This window comes from Lonchura striata, chromosome 3 (assembly GCF_046129695.1).
Source record: "Lonchura striata isolate bLonStr1 chromosome 3, bLonStr1.mat, whole genome shotgun sequence".
Classification (NCBI taxonomy): Eukaryota; Metazoa; Chordata; class Aves; order Passeriformes; family Estrildidae; genus Lonchura; species Lonchura striata.
Genome location: NC_134605.1, coordinates 38,702,904 through 38,715,330, shown reverse-complemented (window position 1 = coordinate 38,715,330; position 12,427 = coordinate 38,702,904).

The window sequence follows — 12,427 nt, the reverse complement described above, 5'->3', positions numbered from 1 at the left end:
ATTCCTCTGGAAACTGCTGGTCTCTGGCAAGGAGCCTACATAGCCTTTTCTGTTTGCTGGACTTACTAGTGACAACAAAAGCAAAATCAACCCCTCCTACTCTGAGGGATCGGTTCTGCTTCCCTGGCATTACATCTGAGCCTGCACACAGTTACACTGGCATTAACATCTGGATTGTCATCAGACCTGGCAGCATCACAAAGGTGGTGAGTCTGGCTCAGGGTCCTTGCAGGAACAGCATGTGGTACCAGAGTTGGAGAAGCAGCATATGATCTAGGTCCAAACAAGCATAACTGAGCAAACTTGGACTTCAGGAATGTTGTTCATAGGATTTCTGCTCTGACCATAGGCAGTCTTATGCCTCTTTTCTCCTGCCAGCTGCTCCTGTCCTACTCCCACTTCTGTCCTTCCTTTTTTCTCTGTTCATGAAAGTTGCTGTTCCTTTAGTCCTTCATCACTGGGACATGCATGTCCCTCCCCATCCTCTTCCTCTGCATCTCAGCATTCACCATGAGCTATTCCATCTTTCTCTTACCACACTTCTGCCTCACAGGCCCATCTTGTGTGTTTATAGCCTCTTCTGTTAGGAAGGCAAATAAATCTGGTACACCCATCTTTTATAGGCCCAGCAGTTAAAAAAGGAGGCTTCTCTGGAGAACTGCAATCATATACAAGAACATCCAAATAGGAAAACTGGAGGAGAAAAAAAAAAAAAAAAAAAAAAAAAAAACAACCAAAAAAACCCCAAACCAACCAACCAAACAAAAAAACCCACCAATCTAGGCTTTCTCTTTCATTGCCACTTCTAATTCCTCTTCTAATATGACCATGGCCAAGAATGAGCCAAGTTCATCCACTGTTGGACACATATTAACTTTTCAGAGGACCTGGTTAGGAAGCCGTGGGTCATGCCAGACCCTCGGCAGGCAGATGATAGTCTTTCCCTCCAATGCTAGAAAATTAATAAATGAGATACCTGAGAGGAAGGCTTTCCAGAATATACTCAAGTGCCTAATCAAGACACAGCCCTTTTAGGAAATTTGTATTGGCAACCATCTTAAACCTTTGCACATAATGAGAAAGTAACCATGCTTTTTTTCCCCCTGAGATACACACTTGTTTAAAATGGGAAATAAAAAACCAAAACAGTAGCCAACAACTCCCCTCCCAATTGTAACTCTGTTCTTTAGTCAACATTCATTTCTTTCTTGTATATTTCCCCTCCTTTATCCCATCCCAGTTCACTTCACACCCTTTTTATGTCCCACAACAATGTACCATGGGAATTGTCTGGAGGCTCAGAAAATCCTGGTAAATGCCTGAATAGCATCATCTTCAGGGGCAGCACAACTGCTGGCTGAGCACCTCAGGCAATACAGCAGGCAAACAAGAGGCAGTAACAATAACAACTAATGTCTGAAGATCACAAGCAAAGATTTTGCATTAAAAGCTGTAACAAAGAGCTGAAGACAAGAATTTTATGGCTATGTCCAACTTTTCAGGTTACTCATCGATAACTTCAGTGCGTTGTCTGCTAGAGGTGCCATATTCCAGCTGTCTGGAGACAAGACAGAAAAAAAGATCTGTCCATTCATCTAGACGGACAGGAACTCTTTGTTTTTTTTCCTAAACAACCAATGCTGGCCTGAGATCAATTTCATTTTTTGTTGAGGAAATTAGTTTATTAAGAGGCTGATGATTCACCATCTGTGGTAAGCCTGTGCATTGTTTTGGCTTGGCACACTCCTGCCTAATTGAGTCTTCCGGTCCTTCAGGGTCTGTGGTCACTGGTAAAAACAACTGCAGCTGTAAAGCCTAACTTTTTTCCTACTGTAGAATTTTGCAGCTTCAGTTTAAAGGCTAGTCTTCTTGCTAAGGCATGCAAAGGAAGACTAGTGATTTCCAGTGCATTTACCCAGACTTTCTAATTGTCACGTTGTTGTCTGGGCTCTTGTCCCTGTTGTAAATTCTGTTATAATCAGTTATTTACTCATCCATTCATTTATTTCACCTGTTGATACTAAAATAAATTTACCCTGTGGGAACATCAGGAGACAAAGAGAACAAAAACAACCTGCATTTCACTTTAGAGAAGTGACAAGGGTGACCCATCAGCTTTAAGAAACTCTTGGCAGTGCTGATCTTTTGCTATCTGGTCTTGTTTCAACCACAGCCAGCCGCCATCCAAAGAGATTAGGAAGTATATGTTAAAGGTGAGAAAATGTCATGCAAATCCCACAATTCAGGCCTCAAGAATAATTTTTTAAATGGCACCAACTAATATAAATTTAATATATGTAAATGGTCCAGGGTTCAGATGCAGGAAAAAAACCAAAACAAAATGCCTGCCATGGAGATTATATTAAAGACACTGTTCGGTCAGCTTAGCTTGGAGATGGCTGAGAGGTGACTTGATTATTGTCTACAAGAATCTTCACAGAGAGAAAAATCTATGTTCCAGAAGCAGAGAGAGATACACCAGAGCACAAAAGCAGGCAAACTTCTGGGTGCAAAACTCATGCAGCTGTAGAATGGAAATAATGTAACTGTAGTTTCAAAAGTGAAGCTGTTACTCATTGGAATGAAACATAAAAGGAGAAAAGGGGTTTGTCATTCCCTTTTTATCATGTTTAGTAGTGTTCCTTAGCAGACAGAAGGTTAGTGCAGAAGCAAGTGGGTGAGTTCAATAGTCTGCAGTAATCTGGAAATCAATTTTAAATGCTTGTGATGGTCTCTTTGGGCCTCAAATATGACATGCTTTCATATCACCCTACCACAAGCACTGAATGAGCAGATTAAGACTGATGGATGAACTCCAAAGATTAATTCAAAGACTTTTAAGCCACAAATACCTGGAACAATCAACTTTCTCTGTTTAAATCTGTATCGTTACTATGGTACATGTGGAGACTATTTGCTGTCTTTTGCCAATATAGAATATCACTCAGATTTTTTTTATGTTTATGACTACCTACAGTGTTAATTTAGAACAACCTGTTCTCCACAGTTGGTGCAATATGGTTAAAAGCTGTAACAAGACCAGGCAAAACAGTGTTCCCTAAACACAGAAAAAACTCACTGCCTTAAAATCCAAATAAGTTATTATAGTATAATAATACTATTAGTGCATTAATAGTGCACTAATCCTATGAACCACAGGAAAGCATTATAGAAATAGATGTCAAACATGAGTGAAATTTTGCAAAAAAAAAAGAAATAAGACTTTAATTTCAAATGAGATCTTCAATTATAATTCAGCTTTTAAAAGAGTGAAAATTAGATCACAAAATCTTGAATTTTTACATTACCAAGGCCTGGAGCTGAGTGACAACATGTGAACTGACTGGCTTTATAACAGCTTCTGAAAATCTATGAGATGTACACTAAGAGAGAGATACAGATTGCAAAATTCTGATCAAATGAAGGAAGAAAGGAAAGAAGGAAGGAAGGAAGGAAGGATTATCAAATAACAAGTATAAAAGCTGTTCCTAATAATGCATAGTGACTGTTAAAGAAGGTGCTTCTCCAGGGAAAACACTACCCCCCTCCTCTCCTCAGCTTCAAGATGGTGAATATTAGCAATTCCCAGAAGAAATATCTTTGCTAACCTAAACACTGAGGATTACATCTAGTAATCCTCAAAAAGAGACTTTTTCCAGCTCTGTGACAACCACTGCTGTAGCAGCCTCCTTGAGGAATGATGTGGCAGAAATTTGGGCAGAGCAGCCACTCAGTATGGAAGTGCTGCATAGCAACCCCCATCAGGACACCCTCCTGCAAAGTGACAGTCCTTCTTTTAGTCCAAAGAGCATTAAATAATCCTACACTGCTGGAAGCTTGCATCATGCTCCCAGGAGGTTGTTGTGTGGCTCTGACCAACCCAGCCTAAGGAAGGAGCTGATGGGGTTCCCTACCCTGATCTTAGCAAGTACTGGGATCACAGGGTTTCCATGTGATGCAGAGATGATGCTCTCACTGCCTCCTCCTGAGCTTTCAGAGAAGAGAAGGAACTGCTTTCAGCAGGTTATAAAAATGCACTTCTGCACAACCTTCAAGAGGGACAATCTGAGCAAGAAAGCATCACCAAAATCACAGAGGTGGGGGGCACAGTAAGGGCATTAATCTATTCCACATATCTTCTTGGTTTGGTTTTACTGAACTTCTTGCTATGTGTGAAAGGTTTGGCTTCAACTCTGCAAGGGGTAACACTCCCTCTTTGGGCAGGGTAGACACTACTGTCCAGCCCAGGTGACAAGGATCAGTAGCTTTTGGATAGAGTATTTAATTTATACAGCACTTGGTGTGAAAAACAAGGTATCTGTTGTCAAAAACAAGATAGCTTTTGTGAATTGAAGCTGTAGAATCACCAGCTAACAATAATGTTTATTAGAAAGATCAATACCCATATGAGGGTGAATTCAGATGTCTGTGGGACACAGCATTTCAAATGTTTCTAATATGAAAAGATCCTCTCTAAATAATTTGGAGGTTGTCTATAATCACCAAATTTCATTTTGTACATGCACATTTGGGTACATGAGTAAAATGCATCCATTCTTCTATAAGTATACACGCTTGAATATTTACCTTTTTTTTTTTTTTCCTGTTAGGCCTTGTGCAAACCGAAATTACTCTCTGTTGAGTCCTGAATTACTTTTTAGAAGTCCACTATGACCTATTGCTTATTTCACTTTGATCCCAGTAGCTTTGGAAAGGACTTTGGCATGTTTACCTTCAAGTTACTCATCATGTATGCCCATGGTTTGTTTATACATTGCCTATTGAAATTTCCCTCTTTTTTTTTCTTTTTTTTACTCAAGGAAACAGGCCAAAGGTGATTTCAGGGTCCCTGTTTGGATATGCATCACCAATTCAGAGACCTTTGGCTTCCTCTAGTAAGTCAGGGACATCTTAGAAACCATCTTGCTCTCACATTTTTCCAGTGAACAAGAGAAATGTCAGTCCATTGAGTGAAAAACTGACCTGAAGTTTAAAACAACTGAGTATACTGTAATTAGACAGAATGAGCCCTGGTGTAATCATGCATTTCTGTCTTAAACATGATAATTTACTTTTTTTTTTACTAGAATAAATCTACCAATATTTGTGTTCAGTTTTGCAGTGGCAGTAGTTTAGGTGGCTGTTCTTTAACTGGGGAAGGACTGAAAGAGGAGAAAAGCACAGAACTGTACTTTTCTATCGAGGATGATCCCCTGCTCCTGGCCATGATCCAGCCTCGCTTATGTTGTTTAGACAGAGGAAAGAGAAGGTCCCAGGAAAGAGCATACAGTAAGTTAATTTATTAGTAGCAAACCATGCTAGAAACCTGTATTTTTATCATTTTCTACTCAATTTATACTATATGCAGCTAAATAAAAATCCATGAGTCCTGAAGAAAAGATTACATAACTAAAATGATTGTCATTATTTACCACTGTCTCTCAGCTTTGATACCTCCCTTCCTGCCATCAGTCAGAACCCTAATTCTATCCTTTTCCTTGTAATCAGTGGATGTTTGTATTGGTTAAAGCACTTTAAGAAGGACATAAAAATCTTGGGAGAAAATCATTGACAAAGTTTCTTATAAAGCACAACTGTTTCAGCACACACTTTGCTAGGCAGCAATGGAGAAAGCAAATCTCCTCCTAACCTTACTTGAGAATTCCATGTCACATCACTGATAGTCCTTCCTCAGAAACTGGAAATAGTTTTTTAAAACAAAATAGAAAAGTATTTTTTCCTTGTTGTTTTTCTTTTTTTTTTTTTTACTCCAGTGGGATTCATCACCAAGGCAGGTTTTCCAGGATGAGGAAACCAACTTTTCTTTGCATCCCAGTTTGACACCTTTTAGGAGGTACAACCTGCTGATAAAGCATCACCAGCCCTCCTGTTCTGCTCCTCTGGACATGATAATTGCAGCAATGAAGTGATTATATGTCATTTAACTCTAACAGAAGTTTCCTCAGCTCAGTGAAAAGAGGTGAATTTTCAAGGCAATTGTATAAGAAAAGGCCCTCTTACCCCAGCTGACCTGATTTAGGAGTATAAAGTACAGAGTTCACCTGACTGAACAAGCAGCCCTCATCCCTTCCTTCCCAAACACAAGATAATCCTCCACAATTGTTCCAGGGATACCAGTAATGCAGTGGTGTGGTACTAGAAACAACAATTTGGTGCTTCTTCTCACAGGGAAGTGGGGACATTACTGTTAAAAATGACCATTTATTGTAACAACTTCTTTACTTAAGAGGATTTTGTAAGTTAAAAAACAAAGACACTTTTAAAAGTCCATTTATTGCATAGTAATCAATATATCCATGTAGTCCAGGACCTGTATCCACATTACCAACTGCAAGTATAAACAATTTGTGAATAAACCCATTAATCAGATTTTCCCTATGTTTAAAACCTGATTTCTTCTAAACAACCCTAGCAATATAGCTTTATGTTTAAAATTATAATCTAAAATTATCTAATTTGAAGCAATATTATATATAAGTAAACTGCAAGATGAACTTCAACCCAGAAAATGCCTTTAAAACAGTATCAGTCTTCATGACAGTAAAACACACATCAGTATAGCCATCATCGCTACACGTATTTCAGCAGGAAGTTGGCGTATACAATTTCAGTTTCAATTTTATCTGTCTCTTTATTATGCTGACTAATTGAAAGCAGTCTCATCACATAAGGGCCCTATCCTCCAGCTGCCTGAAGGTTCCGCTGCGCTGCATACTCATGCAGGGGGCCTCCTTCATGTACAGCTGGTTGACTTCTAGGAAAAAAAATTCCCAGGAGAAAACCTGCCCTTAAGAATAGCTGTACTGTAAGTTTAAGCAGGGGGAGATACTGTTTGGGTTTGTTTGTTTGTTTCCAGTTGGTTTGGGGTTTTCCTACCCCTCACACAAGGTTTTGTGCTGGCAGTGAGCCCAGCACTGGGGAGCTGTCCCACCCTTTAGCAGTGGCCTCCAGCCCTCCCGGCTGCTTCTCAGGCACTAAGCAAAAGAACAGCCTCACTACAAACCCAGCTGCTTCTCTGCCAGACTGCTGTACTCTGCTTCCCCTTGTGTATATGATTTTGGACACGAGAGCTTTTCACAGCACAAAACTAGACATTTCTTACTCACGTGTGATATAGGCCAGAGCCTGGATTCTACCTACAGAGTTTATAATAACAGAAATAACTATGCCAATAAAAGTTTCAAGTATTCAGCCCCACCCACCTGTAATCTAATCATGACAGGTCTTTTTGCACATAACACAAGGGACAGCAGTGATAATTGCCTGAAACCGCCTGAAATGCTTTTCTTCTATTCTGACAAAATATTTTCATTTTTCGTTGTTATAGGTAGCACCCTTGCTTTAGTTTCTGCTGCCCAGCTGTTGCTTAGCTTGCCTGCAATCATTGTTAATCACAATAGCTGTGAATTTGCCAATATTTATGTCTTGGCAATCAAATTTTTTTCCAGATCCATTCTGCATATTTTTTACTTTTTACGTCTTGACTCTGTTCATTGCAATGTTCACATCATAGCGTTCTTTTGGGCATTCATAGAGGAGGGTCTTTTTCTAACGGATTCGTAAGATCATTGTCTTATTTGCTGGGCCTCAGCTGGAAGTATATGTTTTATTTTGCTATTTGATCTTACTCCAGAACCTACCATACTGCAGCTGATGAAATGCCTCTAGCTCCATAGTGTGCTAATTTATCCTAATTTATCAGATTTTACCCAGAAACTATGTATCTCTCAAATTATATATGCTGGTTTTGTGCAACACTGTGTTCTATGGTCAGTCACAGTGAGAACTGTTACCTCTAGAAGCTGCAGCTATATTTTTCAGCACTAAGTACTTCTGAATTTCAGAAAGCGTTTCTTAAAAAGATGTATAGATTCTTCCTGGGTTACTTAATTTTTAGGCATTTATTTCAGATTTTTTTTAGACTAATACAAAAGTCATATTTCTGCTAGGTTGCCTTCACACTCAGCACTAAGCATGCATTTTACAGTTATTATTCATTATTTCTGTAACACAGACTCCCTTCTTAGCAGTCTCAGGAGTTCAATCTACTTAGTTACTGCTGTGTGCTCCGCATGGAATAAAACTGCTCAAGCATCATTCCAACATGTAGGGATAATGTATTGGTAATCAAAGATGCAAAGAGAAATGCATGTGTCACATCAAGCTGTGCTCTCACTTGGCTCAGCTTGAGATTGCAGCTGATTAAATGTCATAGTGGCTCTAGTCAATCTTGTCTACCTACCATGCGATTTCTGCCCACTCTAATGAACAGGTATTTCATTACAAGGTCTAGGAAGACTGTCTAAGCAGTCTATCTTTTCTTCATATTTTTCTGCAACTTTGGAGATAAGCAGGGAAATATTAACTCCTTCAGTCCTGAAGTCACCATTTCTTTAACAACTCATTTAATTGTTGTGCCCTTGTCTGTCAAGCAATATTCCAAATAATGTTTTATTGCAACTCTTTTCACAGATGGGAAAAGGCACCACTCCTACCCTCTAAAAAGATATTTGTTAAGAATTGTATTAGATACATCCTTTAGCACTGATTTTATTGTCAAGCTTAACTACTGCATTGGTAGCATTAGTAGATTGCTCTGCAATATCCATTATTGCCAGGTAGGTGGAACACCACCATGCATGTGCCTGCAAAAGCATGTCAAGAGGAAGACAGGTGGTGCCTGAAAATGAGAAATATTGCAGGCTGCTTTACTCAGCAACTGGATCTGAATCCATTGAGGTCAAGAAATACTAATTCCTGAGGTGCATTTCTGGGATGACAGCAGGAGGTGCCATATTTTCCCAGCAGCTAGAGGATAGCCCCTGCCACCACCACACCCAGAAATGAAGAATGGGATATGGAGACCCCTTCTGAGGGAGAAGCAGCATTCATTTGCTGAACAGTCCAATCATCCAACAGCTCACCCCCACAGAGGGCAAAATTTAGATATCACTAAATAAATATTATTAAATACAGCCTGGCTACCTTATGTATGTGTCTTGGTGAGCAAAACCACCAGCCCTGGGGGCACTAGCACTAAAGACTTCTGGAGCCAGGAACTGAGGAGTCAGGAATGCTCTCCTCCATCCCCCCAGCTGAAGACAGCAGTTCAGGAGAGTGCAGACCTGTGCTGGCAGCAAGGGATGAGGGGCTACAGAACTGCTATCTACAGAAAGACTCTGTTGTTAGAGTACCCTATTCAGAGTAACTGATGCACAGATTAGAGTCTATCAGCTAAAAACCTGGAAGGGAACTCAGGCACACCAGCTATCAAATCCAGCAAGGAAAAGTTGTAGTTTAATGACCAACAGTAGCAAAAGTCAGTGAGTTAAAAATGTGGTGACCTGGCCAAAGGCTGAGGGAAAATAAGGAGAATAACAGGACAGCCAAATAAACTTCAGAAATATCTCTTTGCAAAGGTCAGAAGTACAAGGCTAACATGAAATGAAAGCAATGAGAATACCAGGAAGAAATTCCAGGAAATGGCAGGCAGGGTATTTGTGAAGATAATCTAAGGGATAACAGAAAACCTGTCTGTTTGAAAACCAAAACAGCTATAATTACTTGTTCTGGTTAGAAGGAAGACAGGAGCCATCCTTCAACATGCATGGCTTGTCTTATTCAAAAGCACATAATGACCTAAAAATTAAAAGGAAACAGTAGCCAAAAGGACATATGAGGAGATTAAAATAAAGAAATGGTGTCAGCTTGCAGATAACAGAATCAGAAGGGTTGAGCTCTGAAATCAGTTTTGACTGTCATGGGACATAAGAGACAATTAAAGGAGTTTGATAAAAACATTAGAAAATAAAATGAGAAAAAGGAAGTTGCAGTCATTAAATAATGCAGTAACAGTCCATAACAGATAAAAGCAGAATGTAGTAATGATAACCCAAAATACATATGAATTTAGCATGAAAAGAATAGGAAGAATCATAGTTCAGACTAGGAAAAAAACTGGTGGAATATATTTTAGGAAAAAAATGTGTGGCAAAACCTAATGAAACTTGCTTTGAAATCCACCAGGCCCTTACAAAATCAATTTGAAATTATCAATTTGAGATGATCACTGATTTTCCTCCAGGTCATGGAAGGACAGGGAAGTCCTGCACTGGAGAAGAGCACATGTCTGAAGAGAAGAGGTTCACAAAAACTCAGCAAATTCTAAGTCAAATGGCCTAATTCTGACATTAAAACAAAGCAAAACAAAATACACCACAAAGAAAAACCTGCTTCAATAATTTATTAAACTAGTTAATGTTCACTCAGGGAACAACATTCTCAAAAGTACACTTAACTTGGAATTCTCAAGAGCAACTCATGTCAAATCCAAACTTCTCTATTGAACAGGCTAAAAGGGATAAAAGAAAACCTATGGATATATTAAGGGGATCTTTTGTACAATTTTTGATATCCTTTAAAAAGGCTAAAAAAAGTATGCAAATAAAAGCTCTATAAATATATAGAGAACAAAAGCAAACTTCAAATCCTTGCTAGCTGGTTTTGTTGTGTAACTGGTAGAGCCTGACATGTGAGACTGCTTTCTTCTGGACACGTTTCAGGTTAATGATTTTTCCATTAACTGCTTTGAAAACAAACAAACAAAAAAAAGTGAGATACTCTTAAAACTGGAGAAGAGCACTGCACTGCTGGTAAGGCTTTGACTGAGATATGGTGACCCTTGGCTATGCCTTAAGAAAGCTAAATACAAATGGAGTAGACAAATGCTTAAAAAAATGTAATAGGCACAGCCTGTGGGAAAAGGCTAAAAGAACTTGTTTACTCCAGAAAGAATAAACAATGCCTCCCAATGCAGATTATTGTTTTGCTCCCTACATAGAGTTAATAAAAAGAAATTTACAAATTTTTAGTAAAGGAGAATAAGACTACATTTTATTTTATAGCCTTATTATGTAAGGCTAAAAATTAGTTCTGTAACTGTAGCTATATTATTAATGACTGAGCCTGGCCATCTAGGATATGTGGAATTCTACCACATGAGGATTTTGTTTGAATACACTGATTTCCATAGAGCTTCCTTGTGTCAGTCCATGCCAAATCAACTGGAATAAATGATTCCTTGAGATCTCGTTGAGAATCACACTGCTGCTTTTAAATAGGAATCTAAGTAGTCTGCAGAAGTATGCTAGGGTACATTTTGGCTTTTCATAATGCAATATGCCAAGGGGATTAAAATTCTTCCACTCACACAGCAAAGGGAGGTGTTGTTGTGGGGTGTCATATCATATGCTTAATATTTATAGAAAGAGAGGTTACCCAATGCTTTTCCTCAAACCTGCTCCTCTCTAAGCAAGCAATGAGGGAGGGAATGCGAAGAGCTTTTCTTGGGACTTTTTGGTACAGTTTTTGAGCATTTTTTGTTTGGTTTGTGTGTGTTTTCTGGTGGGTTATTTTTGTTGTTTGTTTTTTTTTCTGTTGTTGCTGGGTTTTGTGTTTGTTTTAACTTGAGATCCTGCAAAGAAGAGGGAAACAGAAGGAAACAATACAGACACAGTATCCAGGGCTTCTTGCACAGCATAGCTGTGCCCCTGGCTGCACTCTCAGCCCAGCTCTGGAACTTAAAAACTGAGGCTGCAAGTCTTTGGAAAGCACAGGAGATAAACATCCATTTTCACTATCTTTAGTGCACTGAGCAAAGATATAAGAATTTGTTTGTACAGCCCAAATTTTCTAGAGATAGTACTAGCAAGGTTAGAGTTTATCTTCCCTTCTACGTAAGTAACTTCTGCTCAGGTATGAAATAGAAAGTGCTGGTGAGAGATGGGATCTTAGACCATTCCAACTAAAATAACTGAAGTACTTGCCACCGAATCAAAGGATAGCTGGGCTTGGAAGGGACCTCTGGAGATCATTTAGCCCAGCTGCCCTACCACGGCAGTGTCACCCAGAGCAGGTGGCACAGGGACACGTCCAGGTAGGTTTGGAATGTTTCCAGGCAGGACAACTCCACGTGTTCCCGACACAGCCCCAGGCGGAGCCCCGCCGCCCTCCCGTCCCCGCTCCCCCTCACGCCGCCCTCGCGCCACCGGGGGCGGGGCCACACGCCCCGCGAGGGGCGGCGCGCGCCAATGCAGAGCCACCTGCCGCGGCCCCGCAGCCAATCGCGGCCCGCGGAGCCGCCGCGCGACGCAGCCCCGCGCGCTGCGGAGGAACGCCGGCGGCTCGGCCCGCGCCGAGCCCTCCTCGCCGCGCTTTGCGACGCTCTCCCCCCTCTCCTCCCGCCGCGTTGCTTTACGGCCCGCGCCTTTCCCCCTGCCCGTGACCGTCTCCCCCGGCCGCGCGCGCGGGGGGCGGGGCCGCCGCGGCCAATGGGCGGCGAGAGCGCCGCGGTGACGGGGCGGGGCGGGGCGGGGGGCGCGCGCTGCCGTAAAGCGGGCGGCGGGCG